This window comes from Cryptomeria japonica, chromosome 8 (assembly GCF_030272615.1).
Source record: "Cryptomeria japonica chromosome 8, Sugi_1.0, whole genome shotgun sequence".
Classification (NCBI taxonomy): domain Eukaryota; kingdom Viridiplantae; phylum Streptophyta; class Pinopsida; order Cupressales; family Cupressaceae; genus Cryptomeria; species Cryptomeria japonica.
Window position 1 is genome coordinate 723,710,069 of NC_081412.1, and position 22,254 is coordinate 723,732,322.

The window sequence follows — 22,254 nt, forward strand, 5'->3', positions numbered from 1 at the left end:
CCTCGCAATCCATATACGGTCTCCAGATGACCATATCAATATCATCTAATACTCTCCTCCAATGCTCTAGTTTTCCTAGCTTATGCTAGGCAACTATCCCTCGATATCCGTATGCATAAGTGCACCCAGCAGGGCTATCTCTGTCTGCAAGTGGCCTAGCTGTAGGGATATGCTCCCACGTGCATACCTGTAGCAGTGTAACTCCAGTGAATAGACTGTTATACCCCAAGTAAACCACTTGATGCAGATCCCTGTATAAGTGGGCCAGCATAGCCGACCCCCATGTGAATCGGCGACCCTGTGTCACCATGTCCTTTAGAACCAACCCCCATCTCATTGCCAGTCCCTTTGACCTACGGTCGGGACATAAGAAACCACCTATGAATCCTGCTAGCACTGATGGAAGAGGAGCGTAATCCAAATCAATGAACTCCTTCCAGGGGATCTCGTAGCCACAAACCGTATCATCCTATAGAATCCGGCGAAGTGCCTCTGTCCCGCCCTCCTTTGTCAGCTCATAAGGTAAAAGTGCACCTACCATAGGAATCCATAGAATCCGGTAGCAATCCTTAGGTGTCACTATGATCTCACCTGTCGCCAAATGGAAGGTGTTGGTGTCACTATGCCACCTCTTAGCCAACGTTGTCAACAAACCCCGGTTAATGATATACCGAGGCATCTATAACAAAGAGGATAGGCCACACCTCTCAATGATATCCCTGTCAGCCTGTGTTAATTGTGGTATCAATGACCATGGTCTCGGAAATTGCTCTAGCAACTGAACAACCCCAATATGCTCCTATCACAATGAAAACAAGTCCAATATTAGTTTCCTCATCAAATCAATTCATATCAAAATCAAATTCATATTAACTTGAAACATTGAATATCTAATCAAGTTCCACATCATATCAAATCCATTTCCATATCAAATCATATTAGCTTGTAACACAACTCAAGTTTCACATTCATATCAACTTGTAAAACAACTCAAGTTTCACAATCACATCAACTTGTAACACAACTCAAGTTCCACAATCATATCAGCTTGTAAAACAACTCAAGTTCCACATATATAACAACTTGAAACAATACATATCAAATCAAGTTCATATCAAACATCCATATCAAAAACCACATCATAGAAAATCCACATCAAATCAACATCAACTTGAAACATTATAAATCAAATCAAGTTGTTTATCCAAAAACCATATTGGAACTCATATTAGATAGCTTATCAAAACAATGATAGCAGATACGCACACTGACAATTCACACCCATCCCGACAAAACTAGGAAAAACCTACCTATTTTTCTTCATCCAAAATCCTCCCTCACCCAAATTTTTCTGCTCATGCACTAAACAATCTTATCTATGCGCTAAACTGCTGGTTATGCGCTACCCTATCCTATCAATGCGTTACACCATTAACCCTACACGCTAGCCTGCACCTATGTGCTACCCTATCCTATTTATGCACCACCTAAACTACCCTAAGCACTAAAACCACCTATGCGCTATCCTAATTTGGCCCTGTGCTACGAATCTAATCCTACACTACCTACACGAACCCCTGCTAACCCTATGTACTAGGTCTTTCCTACGTGCTACCCCTTTTCCCCTATGCGCTACCTTGTGCCCCCAATGCGCTAACCTATTTCTATGCTCTACCCTAACCCATCACTATTCTATTCTAATCTACCTGGACACTACCCTACTTTCTTAAATGCTACGCACTACGCAACTTATCGTATGCGCTATAGGTTTTACCCGACACGCTAAACCATTAAATCCATGTGAAAAATTCAAAAACATGCCTAAAAACAACAAAACAAAAATCAAAAAGGGGTCAAAAATGATGACTTACTAGTGGTCCATACGTGGCGGGCCTCCGATACCTTTGAATGCGCTCGAATAGATGAGAAGCAAAAGGAATCGGCATTTTGTCTTTTTCTCCAAGTGTCACTCTCTCCAAAGTCAACAAGCACAAATGAGACAAAATAAATCACTTTTTACCTTTTTATAGGGTAAATGAAAATTAGGGTTGCATGGACGAGCACACAAATTGCTCGTGGTCTCATTTCAAACCCTCGCAAACATCATTATCGGGAGATGAATCAACTTATCGCATTCAACATAGACAAAAAATTACAATGCAATCAAAATTATGAAATCAAATCAAATTTTCAAAATTTTGATTCATCTCCCGAGGGGGCATTATCAACATCATTTATCAAATCGGATATCCGTTTTTCTCAACATAAAAAATATAGTTTAGTAAAATGGGCATAACCTTTGTGTTTCTTATCAAAGTTTTGATTTTTTATAGGCGTTGGAAAGGTAATTCAGAGACCTATAAAATGGATGAGGTAGTTTGATGATATTATAGAACAAAAATTAATTATAATCATTTGAAGTTAGTCCTTCAATTTTAGAACTTTAAATACTCACAAATTTTGCATACAAAGTCTCATTTTTTTCCTATCACCTCCTTTATCTATCACTTGTCTAGCTATACTTATATAATATATTTTATCTATCTCTTTCTTCTCTACTTATGTCACTTATTTTCTCATCCCATCTAGATAAATAAATTCCCAAGTTACATGCATCTCTGCATATATCTCCATCTTTCTATTCCTATCTCTCCCTCTCCCACTCCATCATTGTCACTCCTTATTTCTATATTTCTCTCTAATAATCTCTCTTCTCTCTATTTATCTCCCTCCTCTACCTTATCCTACCTATACTTATATATTACTTGTCTCTATCACCTCCTTTCTCTCCCTATCTTGTCCCCTCTATCTCTATATCCCTATAGATCTATCTTCATGTTTATTTATATCTCATTATCTCTAAATCTCACTTATTAACTCCATCTCTCCCTCCATTTGTCTTACTCTCTCTATCACTTTCTATCCATATCTATCTCTATCTCCATCTTCACATCTCCATCTCTTTCCCTATCAATCTCTCTTTTTATATGTTCCTCTATCTTTATATATCTTCCTCTATACATGATTAATCTACTTCTTTGTCTCTTCCTCTATCACCCTCTTGAAGTATCTTTCCCTTTCTCTACCTTTACCTCTTTATTTGCTCCATCTTTATATATGTCTATCTCTCTCCCCACATCCTTCTCTATAGTGCCTTTATATATCTCTATATCTTCCTCTTTCTCTCTCTCCCTCTCTATCTATCCCTATCTATAATCTCTATCTCTCTTTCTCACTCTCTTGCACTATCTCTATCTCTCTATCTGTCAATATTTCTCTTCCTTTATATCTCTCTATCTCTTCATTTTTTTATCTCTATCGTCCTCTCTCCTTTTAAATATCTAGATATGTCTACCTATTTCTATCCATCCTTGTCCTTTAGTTTTTCTCCCTCTCACTTCATACTTCTTAATATCTATATCTCTATTTATGTTCTTGTCCTTTAGTTATTTTCCCTCTCTTTAGTTATTCATCTCTCTTCACCATTATATCTCTACTTATTTGAAACTTAGTATATATGGTCTCCTAATGGGTTATATCATGTCCTAAGGGGTCATAGAACATCATATGATCCCTTAGGACACAATATGACCCCTAACAACACCATATGGTCTCCTAAGGGGTCATAAAACACCATATGACCCCTTAAGACACAATAAGACCCCTAATGACACCATATGGTGTCCTAAGGGGTCCTAAGACACCAAGTGACCCCTTAGGACACCATACAACCCCTAATGACACAATGTGGCATCCTAAAGGGTCATATGGTGTCCTAAGGGGTCATAGGACACCATATGACCCTTTAGGATACCATACGACCCATAACACCATATAGTGTCCCAAGGGGTCATATGGTTTACTAAGGGGTCATAGAACATCATATGACTCATCAGGACACAATACGATGACCCATGACGACACCTAATAAGGGGTCATATAGTTTCCTAAGGGGTTATAGGACACCATATTACCCCTTAGAACACCATATGACCCCTTATGACACCATATGGTGTCCTAAGGGGTCATATGGTATCCTAAGGGGTCATATAACACCATATGACCCCTTATAACACAAGAAGACCCATAATGACATGATATGGTGTCCTAAGGGGTTATATGGTGTTAGGAGACACCATATGACCCCTAGCGATACCTAAGGGGTCATATGGTGTCCTAAAAAGTTATATGATGTCCTAGGAACCTTTAGGACACAGTATGACCCCTTAGCACATCATACAACCCCTAATGACACCATATGGTGTCCTAAGGGGTCGTAGGACACCATATGACCCGTTAGGACATAATATGACCCCTAACAACACCTAAGGGGTCATGTTGTGTCATAAGGGGTCATAGGACACCATATGACCCCTAATGACACTATATGGTGTCTTAAGCGGTCATATTGTGTCCTAAGGGGTCATAGGACACCATATGACCCCTAACGACACAAAATGACACCTAACGATAAGTAAGGGGTCATATTTTGTTTTAAGGGGTCATAGGACACCATTTGACCCCTTAGCACACCATATGACCCATAATGACACCATATTGTGTCCTAAGGGGTCATATGGTGTCCTAAGGAGTCATAGAAAACCATATGACCCCTTAGGACACCACACGATGCATAATGACACTATATGGTGTCCTAAGGGGTCTTAGGAAACCATATGACCCCTTAGGGGACCATACAACCCATAACAACATAATATGGTGTCTTAGAGGGTCATAGAACACCATATGACCCCTTAGAACACCATACGACCCATAATGACACCATGTGGTGACTTAAGGGGTCATAAGACACAATATTACCCCTTAGGACATAATATGACCCCTAACAACATCATATAGTGTCCTAAGGGGTCATAGGACACCATATGACCCCTTAGGACACCATACGACCCCTTACGACACCATACCACCCTTTACGGTACCATATGGTTTCCTAAGGGGTCATATGATATCCGAAGGGGTCATATAATACCATAAGATCCCTTAGAACATACGAAGACTCATAACAACATGATATGGTGTCCTAAGGGGTCATATGGTGTCATGAGACACCATATGACTACTTAGGACACAATATGACACCTGACGATACCTAAAGGGTAATATGGTGTCCTAAGGGGTTATATGATGTCCTAGGAACCTTTAGAATACAATATGACCCCTTAGCACACTATACAACCCCTAACGACACCATATGGTGTCCTAAGGGGTTGTAGGACACCATATAACCTGTTAGGACACAATATGACCCTTAAAAACACCTAAGGGGTCATATTATGTCCTAAGGGGTCATAGGACACCATATGACCCCTAAGGACACTGTATAGTGTACTAAGGGGTCATATTGTGTTCGAAGGGGTCGTAGGACACCATATGAGCCCTTAGCACACCATACGACCCCTAACGACACCATATGGTGTCCTAAGGGATCATATGGTGTCCTAAGGGGTCATATAACACCATATGACCCCTTAGGACACCATATGACACATATTGACACCATATGGTGTCCTAAGGGGTCATAGGACACCATATGACCCCTTAGGAGACCATACGACCCATAACAACATAATATGGTGTCCTAGAGGGTCATAGAACACCATATGACCCCTTAGAACACCATACGACCCATAATGACACCATGCGGTGTCCTAAGGGGTCATAAGACACAATATGACCCCTTAGGACAAAATATGACCCCTAACGATGTCATATAGTGTCCTAAGGAGTCATACAAAACCATATGACCCCAGAACATCATATGACCCCTTAGAACATCATACGACCCTTTACGACACCATATGGTGTCCTAAGGTGTCATATGGTATCCTAAAGGGTCATATAAAACCATATGACCCCTTCGAACACAAGAAGATCCATAATGACACGATATGGTGTCCTAAGGGGTCATATGGTGTCACGAGACACCATATGACCCTTAGGACACAATATGACCCCTAATGATATCTAAAGTGTCATATGGTGTCCTGAGAGGTTATATGATGTCCTATAAATCTTTAGGACACAATATGACCCCTTAGCACACCATACAATCCCAAATGACACCATATGGTGTCCTAAGGGGTCGTAGGACACTATATAACCCGTTAGGACACAATATGACCCCTAACAACATCTAAGGGGTCATATTGTGTCCTAAGGGGTCATAGGACACCATATGACCCCTAACAACACAAAATGACGCCTAATGATACCTAAGAGGTCATATGGTGTTCTAAAGGGTCATAGGACACCATATGACCCCTTAGAACACCATATGATGAATAATAAAATCATATAGTGTCCTAACGGGTTATAGGACACCATATGACCCCTTAGGAGACCATACGACCCATAACAACATAAAAATGGTGTCCTAAGGGGTCATAGAACACCATATGACCCCTTAGAACACCATACAACCCATAACGACACCTTGTGGTGTCCTAAGGGGTCATAAGACACAATATGACCCCTTAGGACATAATATGACCCCTAACGATGTCATATAGTGTCCTAAGGGTTCATAGGACACCATATGACCCCTTAGGACACAATACAACCCCTTAGGACATCAAATAAACCCTAATGATACCTAAAGGGTCATAGGACACCATACGACACATAAAAACACCAAATGGTATCCTAAGGGGTCATATGATGTCCTAAGGTGTCATAGGACACCATATGACCCCTTAGGACACCATACGACCCATAGCACGATATAGTATCCCAAGCATATGGTGTCCTAAGGGGTCATACGACACCATATGGCCCATTAGGACACAATAAGACCCCTGATGACACTTAATGGGTCATATAGTGTCCTAAGGGTTCATAGGACACCGTATGACCCTTTAGGACACCATACGACTCCTTGCGACACCATATGGTGTCCCAAGGGGTCGTATGGTATCCTAAGGGGTCATATAATGTCCCAAGGGGTCATATGGTGTCCTAAGGGGTTATAGAACATCATATGACCCCTTAGGACACCATAAGACACATAACGACACCATATGATGTCCTAAGGGGTCATATGGTGTCCTAAAGGGTCATGGGACACCATATGACCTCTTAGGACATAGTATGAGCCTTAACAAAACCTAATGAATCATATGGTGTCTAAGGGGTCATACGATGTCTTGTGACCCCTTAGGACACAATATGACCCCTTAGCACACCATACAACCGCCAATGACACCATATGGTGTCCTAAGGGGTCATAGGACACCATATGACCCATTCGGACACAATATGACCCCTAACAATACCCAAGGGGTCATATGGTGTCCTAAGGGGTCATAGGATACCATATGACCCCTTAACATACCATACGACCCCTAACGACACCATGTGGTTTCCTAAAGGCTCATAGAACACCATATGACCCCTTAGGACACCATAAGACTTATAACAACATCATATGGTGTCCTAAGGTGTCCTAAAGGTTCATGAGACACCATATGACCCTTTAGGACACCATACGATGCATAATGACACCATATGGTGTCCTAAGGGATTATATGTTGTCCTAGAGGTCATAGGACACCATATGAGCCCTTAGGAGACCATACAACCCATAACAACATAATATGGTATCTTAAGGGGTCATAGAACACCATATGACCCCTTAGAACACCACACAACCCATAACGACACCATGTGGCGTCCTAAGGGGTCATAAGACACAATATGACCCCTTAGGACATAATATGACCCCTAACGACATCATATAGTGTCCTAAGGGGTCATAGGACACCATATAACCCCATAAGACACAATACGACCCCTTAGGACATACAATAAACCCCAGCAACACCTAAGGGGTCATAGGACACCATATGACTCCTTAGCACAACATATGACCCCTAAGGACACCATAGGGTGTCCTAAGGGGTCATATGGTATCCTAAGGGGTCATAGAACACCATATGACCCCTTAGGACACCATACAACACATAACAACACCAAATGGTGTCCCAAGGGGTCATAGGACACCATATGACCCCTTAGGACAACATACGACCCATAGCACCATATAGTGTGCCAAGGGGTCATATGGTGTCCTAAGGGGTCATAAGACACCATATGAGCCATTAGAACACAATACAACCCCTGACAACACCTAAGTGGTCATAGGAAACCATATGACCCCTTAGGACACCATACGACCCCTTAGGACACTGGGTCATATGGTATCTTAAGGGGTCATATAACATCGTATGACCCCGTAGAACACAAGAAGACCCATAACAACACGATATGGTGTCCTAAGGGGTCACATGGTGTCATGGGCCACCATATGACCCCTTAGGACACAATATGGCCCCTAACGATACCTAAGGGGTCATATGGTGTCTGAAGGGGTTATTTGATGTTATATGAAGTAGTCGTATGGTGTCCTAAGGGGACACCACATGACCCCTTAGGACACAATATGGTCCCTAACGATACATAAGGGGTCATATGGTGTCTGAAGGGGTTATATGATGTTATATGAAGTGGTCGTATGGTGTCCTAAGGGGTCATAGGGTACCATATGACCCCTTTAAGACACCATACAATCCATGATGACACCATATGGTGTCCTAAGGGGCCATATGACACCATACATGACCCCTTAGGACATAATATGACCCCTAACAACACCTTAGGGGTCATATGGTGTCTTCAGTGGTCATATGATATCTTATGACCCCTTAGCACACCATACAAACCCTAACAACACCATATGGTGTCCTAAAGGGTCATAGGATACCATATGACCCCTTAGGACACCATACGACCCATAACAACACCATATAGTGTTTTAAGGAGTCATATGGTGTCCTAAGAGGTCATAGGACACCATATGACCCTTTAAGACACAATATGAACCCTTAGCACACCATATGACCCCTAACAACATCATATGGTGTCCTAAGGGTTCATAGGACACCATATGACTCATTAGGACACAATATGACCCCTAACGACACCTAATGGGTCATATGGTAAAGTTAGAGGTAAGGATGGGTATGACAGAGAGATGACATTTGGGGAAGAGAGAATTAGAGAGAGTTGGGGATAATTAAGTTTTGGGAGGAGAGGGGGGATGGGAAAGTATCAACAAAGGGAGAGAGGGAGAGATGAGGAGAGAGGTTCGAAGAGAGAGGTCTAGAGAGAAGGTAATTAGGGAAAGGGGAGGGGGGAGAGAGAGGGAGAGAGTATCAACAAAGGAAGAGGGGGGAGAGATGGGGAGAGAGCCCCCTGATTACCCTCTCTCTAGTCCATCTCTTTGTTAATACTTCCCTCTTCCCCTCTACTCCCACTAATTATCCTCTCTCTATCACTGTCTTCACCTCTCTCCACATCTCTCCCTCTCTCCTTTTGTTGATACTTACTCTTTTCCCTCTCTTTTTATTCGATAATTACACCCAATTCTCTCTCACATTATTTCTTTCCCTCAATTACCCTCAATCACCTCTCTCCTCCTATGGGTTTATAGATACTTCCCTCTCCCCCTCTCCCCACCCCCTAATTACTCTATATCTCTCTTCACCTCTGTCCCCATCTCTCTTCTCTCTTTGTTGATACTTTCCCCTCTCCCCTCTCCTCCTACCCCCTAATAATCTCAAACTCTCCCTCTCATTCTCTCTTCACCCCAATCACCCCCTCCCTCTCTCTCTTCACCTTCCACCTAATTACCTATATCTCTCTCTCACACTCTCTCTTCCCCCCAATTAATCTCTCCTTCTCACCTCTCTCCCCCTCTCCTTTTTTTGATACTTCCCTACGCCTCTCCTTGTCCCCTCTTAATTTTGTTGCTAGAGATGAGAAGGAAATATAGAGAGACTAATCTAGATCTTAGGGAAGAGAGAGTGACATAAAGGAGAAAATTATGAAGAGGTAGAAATATAAGAATCTTGTAGACCTTGAGAGATTGAATGAGGTATTCATTGATAGTTAGAGATATAAGTCTAGAGAGAGATGTATAAATATGGACAAAAGAGAGGGAGGAAGAAACAAATAGGTGGAGTGATAGGTTTAGGAGAGAGAGGTGGAGAAAGGAACAAACATAAATAACATGGTTTATCAAAATTTATTGAACTCAATAAAATTCATAAATTTTCTATTATTAATTAATTACTTATTTAGTTTATTTTGAGATGATTGTTACAAAAATTCGTGCAATAGGGAAATCATATGAAAAAGTCACGAGATTTTTATGTTTTAAAAATGAAGTATGATTTAAATGAATTATAATTATTTTTTAAAGCAAATAATTGAAAATATACCTATTTAATATCATAGAGCTCTTAATTACCTTTCCAACGCCTATAAAAAATCAAAATTTTGATATAAAACGCAAAAGTTATGCCAATTTCCTAAAATATATCGTTTTATTTTTTCAAAAATGGATATCCAATTAACATAAATTTTTCCCTCCATCTTTTGGTTTGGGTTTTCTTTGGGATTTGGCTTGGAAGTGACAAGCCTGGAAAACCAACTGAAAAAACGTGTTTTTCAGTATTCCTTGATTTTCCAAACTTTACACTAGTGGCTGACGACTTTTTTTATAGCCAAAATTGATAAAATGAAAAGGGTTTTTTAAGGACGTTCTCAGCTTTCCAACAATATAAGGCTTGTCTTATTTCAATTTTAATAAATAATTATTATTTATTTTCTAATTGAATTCTGACAAAAGTCCTGATTGATAGACTGATTGAAAAATACTCATAACTTTCAAACTGTATAACATTTTTTGAATCTCAAACATGCGTCACATCCTATGCTTCATCTACTATAGGGAAAAATTAAAAAAAATGAATTTCATAAGGTTTTGACCAAATTAAGGTGGTCAGACGTAGGAGTTTCTGAATTTCTGAAAAGCTGTATTAAAAAATTCATAAATAATTATTTACTTTATAAAAATTTATAAAAAATATGTGTCACATCATGTCTTTTATAAAAAATTATAAAAAATATGTGTCACATCAGGACATGAGTCTAATACTTATATTATAAATCTTATAAAAAATAATTATGATTTGATTGTGATTAGGGTGGTCAGACATACACCTACTTCTTATCTTTTTCCTGAAATTTTTGTACCACTGCATTGAAATTTGAAATTTTTATCAAATAGGATCTTTTTTTTCCAAAAAAAAACTAGTAGCTTAGAAACTAAATTCAATTTTCTATAGATTCTCTTCTTACATATTTTAAAAATAATGTTCTTAAATTATTCAATTTTTCATTTCAAGTTGCATAACTCTGATTTTTTGAAATTTCATTGCCACTTAAGGGCCTATTTTGGCACACCATGTTCTTGCACATACCCAAGTAATGTACAACCTCAATCACTATGGTAGAAGTTAGATATGGAATTGTGGAATGAGAGTGATAGCCAAATTGGGTCAGAGGTGTGTGCTGCACCTAATTTCCAAGAGTAGAGACTGGATTACTATTTTGGCATGTGGTTTCAACATTCCTGGATTTTATTTGTTCAAATCTAAGAGGCATATCCGAAACTACATTGAAAAATGCGAGCCAGGAGAATACATGGCAGTCCAAGAACATGCATGGATGACAAAGGAGTTGTTCTTAAATTGGTTGGAACATTTTGTAAGTTCAGTCCCTGGTGGAGTTTCACCCTCACGTAGGGCCCTACTAATCTTCGACGGTCATGGCAGCCATGTAGCCTTCAAGACAATTGAAGAAGCAAGGTGGATAGGTATAGATTTGGTAACCCTTCTGGCTCAAACAAGCCACAAACTGTAGCCACTTGATGTCTCAATATTCTCACCTTTCAAGAATTATTTCAAACAACAGAAGAGTATTTGGATGTCAAAGTACCCACAAATTGAAATTGGAAGGGAACAGTTGGCAACTCTTGCGAGCAAGGCCTTTGCCCAAGCATTGACACCGGCTAATATAATTAGTGGCTTCCGTAGGATAGGGATTTGGCCACTTAACCGATATGCATTACAAAATGATATGAGACCAAGTTAGGCATTTGAGGTTGCAGTTGATATACAACCTTCTATTGGAATAGAACATGATGCCACTTCAAGGGATGAAGAACCAAAGTATATTTTTGTGGAAGCTTGCTTGCGGTTGGTTGGTTATAATGAGGAAGAGATTCAAGATTTTGTAGAATGCCATAGCGGAACACAAGAAACAGTTGAAGGTACAAGTTTGACACCACAAACTACAGAAGTAGGTCTACCCCACAAACCAGCTAGCCAAATGAGGGTTTGGAAAGTACATCATCAGGCATGTCTTTTCCAACACAAGTTGATATATCAGACTAGACCCAAGAAGAAGACAACTGTAATGATGTAACCCTTTCCATGCCAAGTCTGCCAAAAATTGATCCAACAAATTTGATACATTACTTCACCAATGCAGTCAACTGGGAGCAGCAAGATGGTGCTGATTGTGAAGATGAAGTTCACATAAGTGAAGATGAACGTGAGTTTGTGCCATGTACATAAGTGGATGGGCAGCAAGTGCCAAGGCAAATCACTAGATTCTTAAGACTTCCAATGCAGAGAATGAATCAATATTCACATGGAGGTAGGAAAGAGGTGCTATGTCTTAGTAGCCAATCACATATCTTGACATCTGATGAGTACATTAAAAGGGAAAAAGATAAAGAGGTTGAAAGGAAAAGAGATGTGGAATTGACAGAACGAAAGAAAGATCAGATGAGATAGAGGAAGGCACAATGTGAAGTAGAAGCGATAGAAAAGGAGGCTATGAGGGTGGAAAAACAGGCCAAAAAATTGCAAGATTCCCAAGACAAGTTCATTCGAAGACAAGACAAGGCAAAGAAAGCTACAAAAGAAAAGCTTGAGAAGGCGAGGATGAAAGCTAAAAAGGCAGCCAAGTGTGCAAAGAGGATGAAAGATGTGGCCATAGTCGCAAAACCTCTACCCATCTGACACCCAATTCTCATGGAAATGATGAAACTCTTTTCCCTAGCCTTTGCAACTATTAATACTATGCAAGTTGGGACTGCACCTGGATCCTCAAGCACCATGCAACTTACTTCAGGTGTAAACCAAACATTCCTTGGTCAAATAGAAAGTTGCTTAAAAACCCCTCCCAGCCAAGAAAACACAACTGTTGGGCTAGACCCTAGTACACCACAATCTGTTGGGGTTAAATTTTTTACACCTCCTCCATTTAATACCCATAGGGAGAAGTGATCGAGTATGTGATCAATTATATTTTTCGAGCCCTCCAAAGAGCAGATTTTGAGTTTTGATATAACTGTGATGTGATTATAGAATGACATAATGCCATATTTTGTAATGTTTTTAGAACTCTGTTGTTTTCAAATATCTCAGATGGATATTCCAATGAATTGATGGTATTGTTGTAAATCTCATATATTTGTTTTTTGTGATGTGATATTTCTCATATATCAGTTGAACTGATCTCATATATTTCTCATTATCAAAACAGGACACATAAGTGTTCAAATTGCTCACTATAAAAAAGGCCATATCAATGGCATCTGATTATTCAGATGCCATTGATATGTCCTCTTTTGATAGTCAGAAATTTGAACACTTATAAGTATTCAAATTGCAGTCATCATATGCAAATTACAATGTCTAATATGTCTACTAGGTCATTGCATCGAAATGATAAAAGGAAGTGTCCTATTTGTAAAAAGGCACCAGACAAAGAACTATTTTCTAGTGCCTTACAAGATATCTTGTTAGCTGCCAAGTTTTCCTTGTTGGCAGTATCTAACAAAATATCTTTTAAGGCACTATAAAACAATTCTTTGTCTTATTTTTTCTCAAATAGGGCACTTTCTTTTGATCAATATGAACTAAGTGTGTTTCTTGCATTAATATGAACTAAGTGAGGAATTTAAACAAATTGAAACATAAACAATTTAAAAATTGAAACATAAACAATTCACAAATTGAAACATAAACAAATCAGAAATTGCATTGTCTACTAGATCATTGCAAAAGTAAAGTCCCACAAAGAGAAGATTGAAACATATGAACTAAGTGAGGAATTTAAACAAATTTGAAACATAAACAATTTAGAAATTGAAACATAAACAATTCACAAATTGAAACATAAACAAATCACAAACTGCATTGTCTACTATATCATTGCCAAAGTAAAGTCATTTTGTCTTTACCTGAGAGGAAGGCTTGTTGTCTTCGACATAGTGACTCCTAGATCATTGCTTTCCATAACAATCACAACAAAATGCAAAACAAAATAAAGTGTGTTAAAAAACACATTTAATAAGAAATGCATAACTACTTAAGATATCTACACAAATTAATATAAAATGTAAGCATTAAAGGCATAATCTCCAAAGAATTGAAGTGTGTTAATAAACACATTTACATTGATATGATGATCTTCCAAAAGTATGGTTCTTCCCTCGATGCTCTAGCATGCCTACAAAAAAAAGTAATAATTGAGGGTAGCGTAACAATGTAACAACAAATCATCTATACATTATTGAATGCAGAACAACTTTTTGACCGTCTTTAATATTTGACAACATCTATACAATTCTTACACATTCATACATACATATTCAAATGCATAAGTAAATAAATATAAATATCCACCGACACACATATGCACATGTACATAGAATTGCACATATGCACATATACATACATATGCATATGCATATGTATAACATACATACATATTACAAACAAATAGTTACATAAGGAATGTGCAAAGGGAATTTGCAGAACTCGGAAATATGGAATGAATTAGATTGTAATGAAAGTGACATGGAAAATTTTGTCTTATAATATAATTTGTAATGCAATGCATTTGATTGTGGTAGCTAGCTATTTTCAAATTTGAATTTTTGTGGGAAACAGTCGGTCATGTCATATTAAATATGCAGTCCTTCATTGCTTCGAAATGTTCAGTTTTGTATATGTGTGTTTGTGTAGACAATAACCATATATGTATGTGTGTGTGGACAATAACTATATAGGCACATTAAACTGTAAGAGAGCATTGAAATGAAACTGTAAACCACATACAAAGAAATTGTCAATATACAAAGCATAATGCAACTACGAAGGAGCATAAACCATCATTAGACATCCAATATGGTTGCTAATATTATTTACACTGACTATATTGAAAGAAATGTTGGTTTACTAAAAATAGTATAATTTAAATTGAAAGATTTATAACATTTAACATTGACTTTAGAAGGAATTTAGTTATTCAATGTGTACCAATCTGAATGAGTGCTCTTGAATAATGAAATTGTTGTTGATTACAGCAAGTTTTGTGGCTATATAGACGATAACCATATAGCCACAGAACTCGAAACAACCATCATTATAGAACATATTATGCTATTGTGTGTGTTTCTTCATACACACACACATACATATAAATGTATATGTACATACATGTACACATGTATATATATACATATACATATATATATGTATATGTGTGTATATATATGTATGTGTATACATAGATATGAACAATAACCATATAGGCACAAAACTTGAAACTTTATATAACAAGGAGACTAGCTAAAAGCATGAGATGCAGGAGTAAAATATGTAACTGTGATGTGATTGAAAAATGGAAATTGCTTATATTCTAGTAGATAGTGAACAATTCCATCATTGAACATCTTTCAACAAAATAAAAATGCTACTGTGTGCTTGTATAAATATATATACAGAGACAGACCACTGAAATGAAACCCTCAATGCCATTGAGATAAATGATGAAAAAACAAATGCAGATATTGTATTAAGATGTAGATTCATTTGTCAAATGGCTAATGATTGAATGATGTTGTATTTATGATATGAGATTTATTGGAAGTAATATAGTGTATGCCTGATAATATTATTTACAGTGAGTATATTAACAAATTGAAGGCAGAGCAAACAATGAAAATGCTTCAAAAAATCTTCATTTTCCTAAGTTTTTAGGGCAAAAAAGATAGCGGGAGTTCATGCCATGTGGGCCCATAATGTGTATGTGAGAAGGTTGTTATATGTCAACAATGACATCAGCAATAACACACACACACACACACACACACACACACACACACACACACATATACGAGTATATATATGAGGACAACAAACTTATAGCCAGTATCAGGCGTGCAGATTATTGTAATGATAAATAATGAAGGGGTTTCAAATAGTTGTGAACAATAATCAATCTTTTTTGCTTTCTTTGTAATGATTTTGGCATTATAAATAGATAGACACCATTTAATAGGGCACCCATAAAATGAAATGATAAATAATGAAGGATTTTCAAACAATTATGAACAATGATCAATTTTTTTTGCATTCACTATAAGGATTTCGACATTATAAACAGAGAGACACCATTTAATAGCTCACCCATAAAATGAAATGATAAATAATGAAGGGGTTTCGAACAATTATGAACAATAATCATTTTTTTTTGTATTGACTGTAATGATTTCGACATTATAAATAGAGAGACGTCATTTAACAGTGCACCCATAAAATGAAATGATAAATAATGAAGGGGTTTCAAACAATTATGAACAGTAATCAATTTTTTTTGCATTCACTATAATGATTTCGACATTATAAATAGAAAGATGTCATTTAAAAGTGTACACATTATTGTAATGATAAATAATGAAAGGGTTTTGAACAATTATGAACAATAATCATTTTTTTTGCATTCACTATACGGATATCGACATTATAAACAGAGAGACACCAATTAACAATGCACCCATAAAATGAAATGATAAATAATGAAGGGGTTTGGAACAATTATGAACAATAATCATATTTTTTTTGCTTTCATTGTAATGATTTTGACATTATAAACAGAGAGACACTATTTAGCAGTGCACCCACAAAATGAAATGATAAATAATGAAGGGGTTTCGAACAATTATGAACAATAATCAATTTTTTTTGCATTCATTGTAAGGATTTTGGTATTATAAATAGAGAGACACCATTCAACAGCGCACCCATAAAATGAAATGATAAATAATGGAGGGGTTTCAAATAATTATGAACAATAATCAAATTTTTTTGCATTCACTGTAATGATTTCGGTATTATAAACAGAGAGACACCATTTAACAGCACACCCATAAAATGAAATGATAAATATAGAAAGGGGTTTCGAACAATTATGAACAATAATCAATTTTTTTTGCATTCATTGTAATGATTTTAGCATTATAAATAGAGAGACTCCATTTAACAGTGCACCCATAAAATGAAATGATAAATAATGATGGGGTTTTGAAGAAAATGAAGAGATAATCAATTGTTTTGCCATTCTCTGTGAGGATTTCTACATTATAAATAGAGAAACACCATTTAACAGTGCAACCATAAAATGAAATGAAAAATAATGAAGGGGTTTCAAAGTAAACGAAGAGATATTCAATTGTTTTGCCATTCTCTGTGAGGATTTCGGCATTATTGAACTATAACAGAGAATTGAAATGAAACCCTAAACTGCATACAAAGAAATCATCAATAGACAAAGCATAATGTAGCTGCGAAGGAGCAAAACCATCATTGGACATCCAAGATGGAAGGAGGAAGAGTGTGATCGCTACCTAGGAGCACAGAGTCGAAATGGAGGACAGTCGACGAAATGTTGCAGAGGAGAGTCGACGGTGAATGAACAAAACGGCCAAAAAATCTTCATTTCCCTAAGTTTTTAGGGCAAAAAAGATAGCGGGAGTTCATGCTAATTGGGCCCATAAGGCATACGTGGGAAAGGGATTATGGGTGGTAAACATTTTTTTTTGACCACCCATTTTAAACATTTTTATATTCAATTTATTTTTAATAATATGCATAACATAAACATTTTAGGTTAATTTTTTTAATAAAAAGGTAAAAAACATATTAGTTTTAGGTATTTTATAAATGGATATTGGTCTTTTCGTGTGCAGGTATTGGCGCAAAAGAGGTCAAGTATTGGGCGACACTTTGAAATGACCACTTTTTGACCTTTCAACACATAACGACCCATAGAGATCGGATCGTTACTACCTAGAAGACATATCAATAGGTTTAAATAGTCAAGTCGCATACAAAGACAACCAAAAAAAAAATCAAAATCCGATGTACCATTTAAGATCTGTGGGTGCGCAAAGTTAGCTATAACGACTACTGGTGCTCTTCCCCTATCATACTTACTATGCTTTCTTAAGAAAATGTATGCCAAAATATCACCGACACCTCTTCCAAACGTATGCCTCACGCCTATCTTGTTCGTTATAAATATTTTCCCTCTCGATCTCATTAGGTACCCAGTGAAATTTCAAGTTGATAACTTGATATACACCCAAACTCTCATTTTGACATGGCCATGCTATTTTTGTGTACCACCGTCACATTATTTCTTCTCCGATTCTATTGTGGATGTATTGAGAGGGAATCTCATGCTCTTCTTATCTTCAAATTAAGCCTAAATCTCTCTTCTTCTTTTGATTACCTAACAAATCTAAGTTTGTGGGAGAAAGGAAGAGATCATTGCCTCTGGCCAAGCATTTCCTGTGATAACACCACTCATCATATAGTTGGTGTTGATATTGAGGGATATGTCTCAAATGAAATGGTGCACAACGTCCTATCTGAGATATTGTGCACCCTCAGTTTTGTTGAAACCATATGCCTATTTGGGATGAGGTTAACGCGTACTATTCCTCCCTGCTTCACAAAATTCTCTTCTCTCGCACTACTAGATTTATCTATTAATAGTTTGAGTGGTAATATTCCCTCCTTTATCTCTAATCTCTCTTCCCTGACTGGCTTAGATCTTTCTAATAATGGATTCACAAGAAGTATTCCCTCATCTCTCTCTAATCTATCTTCTCTAACTAGGTTAGTTCTTTCTGGGAATCTATTGACTGGAAGCATTCCCTCCTTTCTCTGTAATCTTTCGCTAACTAACCTATATCTTGATGGGAATCAACTGATAGGAAGAATTCATTCCTCTCTCTCTAATCTCTTTTCTGTAAAAACCATTTCTCTTTCTCAGAATCAACTCACTGGAAGCATTCCCTCATCTCTCTCTAATCTCTCTTCTCTAACTACCCTAGGTCTGGATTATAATCACTAACGGGAAGCATTCCCTCTTCTCTCTTCAACCTCTCTTCCTTAACTAGCCTAGATATCCATTAGAATCAACTCACCTCTCTAACTGGAAGCATTCCCTCTTCTCTCTCCAACCTCTCTTCCTTAACTAGCCTAGATCTATTAAATTTTTTGCATAACAGAATACAGATCTAGCTGGAAAAAGAAGACAAACTTGAAAAACAGAGCTGCAAGAATGAAATTATATTAATTCATTGTGTATTACATTATGCAAATGCATATTTATATAAATAATATCCATCATATGATTGGAGAATTGACGGTGGAAGAAAAGCATAACAACTGCATTAAACAAAGTTTGTGGTGAAAGAGGTAGAGTATTATTCGCTTAGTTGGGCTTATGCAAATATCATGCAATCATGATTGATGCCCGCAAATCATGGAGATGAATGCAAGAAATTGGAACTACCACCACTAGCTCTGCATGATATACACCACTGACACCCCCTCTTAAGTCTAACTAAGGAGAAATATGGGTCCTAGCAAAAAAGCCTTATTAGGAACCCAATTGAGAAAAACTCCTAACCATTATTCAAATTAAAGAAGAAAGTTACAAACTGAAAATGAATCCATCATAGAAACCACTGCATGAGTATCTATAGGATACTTTAAAAATGTAGTTGTACATATTTTGTATTGCTCAAATGGATGAACAGACAAGTACACGGTCTCTAAATACAGAAACTGATCATCTGAAGAAGATATGAATATGCATAAATGTGCTCCAAGCTGAAGAACTGCAAAGATGACCTTTGATTGGGATGATGCCATTGTATATCCATATCTCAATAGTATCCCAGTAACTCTAGAAGCACTCAGGGTTGCGACTCTGGAATCTCATGTAGTTAGGAACCCTGCTTGAAAAAATCTCTAGGAGCAAACAAAGTTGCAACATTGAAATTTCATGTAGACAGGAATTTAGAACAAAAGAACATTTTTGGCTAATTGGAGGAAGAGTTCATAGCAACTTTAATCTTCTATTTTTATTCAGGAAACTTATTGAAAGAAACCTATACTAAATGCATTAAACAAATCCTCCATATAACTTCCTAAAGTTCTTTTTTTTTTACAAAACCCCAAATTTTCCAGATCTTTGTCATGCGGTGCTTGCAAAGTACATACAAGTTTTAAAGAATCAATATAGGAAAAAAAACAAGGAGCATACAAAAATTAGGGAAAGAACATGAATGCATCTAGAGACAGAGGTCTACGTCAACTTCCATGATGATGGTAATCTTCAAAAATCTGCCTGATGCTTCTTCTTTCTAGCAATCTAACTCTGATACCATGTTGAATTTTTTGCATAAAAGAATATAGATCTAGCAGGAAAAAGAAAACAAATTTGAAAAACAGAGCAGCAAGAAAGAAATTATATTAATTCATTGTGTATTACACTATGCAAATGCATATTTATACAAATAATATCCATCATATGATTGAAGAATTTATGGTGGAAGAAAGGCATAACAACCGCAAAAAATAAAGTTTGTGGTGAAAGAGGTAGAGCACTATTCACTTAGTTGGGCTTATGCAAATATCATGCAATCATGATTGATCTGTAAATCACGGAGATGACTACAAGAAATTGGAACTACCACCACTAGCTCTACATGATATACACCATTGACAAGATCTCCATGGGAATCAACTCATAGGAAACATTCCCTCCTCTCTGTCTAAACTCTCTTCTCTAAGAAGCCTAGATCTTAGTGAGATTCACTTGAGTGGTTGTATCCTAGATTCCTTGGGCAATCTCTCTTCATTGAAAGAGATAGATTTGTCCAACAACCGACTAACCGAAACTATCCCCTCCTCATTTTCAAGGCTCTCCTCCCTTACCGACCTCACTGTCATTGGCAATCCATTCAACATGAGCATTACTTCCTCAGCACTACCCTCTACTCTTGAACATCTCTTTCTCTCACTAAATGGCCATCATATTATTTTAGATGCTTTCTTACAAAACCTTAGCAAATTAGAGATGTTGTCCCTATGTAATTGTGTAGTTAATAGAAACACCACAAGGATTCCCTCATTTCAGTTAGCATCTTTATCCATTATGTCATGTAAGGTGGGAAATCAAATCCCGTTATGGATTTCCACTCAATTCTCACTTGAAGAGTAAACAATTGGTTACAACAATCTTGTTGGAGAAACTCCCCCTTGGTTGCTAGATATGAGTCTACGCCACATCAATCTCACAACAAATCATCTCCAAGGTCAACTTTTGCTAAATACTTCAGCTTGGAAAGAAATAAGGATCTTGGATGTGTCTAAGAATTCATTATGTGGACATATACCACCAATTTGGCTGCCTTATATAGAAGGATTGTTTCTCAATGACAATTTACTGATAGGGAATATTCCTCGAGGCATGCAGGTTAGCTCTGTACTGCTAATGTTAAATTTGGTGCATAATCATTTGAATGGAATCATCCCTCCAAGCATATCCAATTGTTCTTGACTTCTTGTTTTGGATTTGGGGGATAATCATTTGGAAGGCATGATTCCATCTGAACTTGGTGAGCTAAGTCAATTGCACTTACTAGTGTTAAATAATAACCAACTGAGTGGGGAATTCCCTCCCTCAATAACAAATTACACAGGATTACTAATGCTAGATATTGGGGAAAATCTATTGCAAGGTCATATTCCAAAGTCAATAGGAAACCTTTCAATACTGCTAGTGTTAGCAATGAGGAAAAATTATAAAATAATTTTGAAGGTAGCATTCCTACAGAAATTGGACAGCTGAAGGACCTTCAAATCTTGGATCTTTCTACAAATCATCTATCAAGCTTCATACCACACAACATTTTTAGTTTACAAGCAATATTGATAGAACCACAATAGGGATTTATCATGTCTGAATGGTTTAGAGGTGATTCTAATGGTGCAACAAATTTCCAATTCACATATAAGGATAAATTGAATATGAATTCTAAAGGCAGAGATGAGCATTACCCATATATTTCCTCCACCATGACAACCATCGACCTCTCCAAAAATCAATTGAATGGTGATCTTCCTTTTAGTTTAGGAAAGTTGAAAGGTCTGATGTTGCTCAACCTATCCA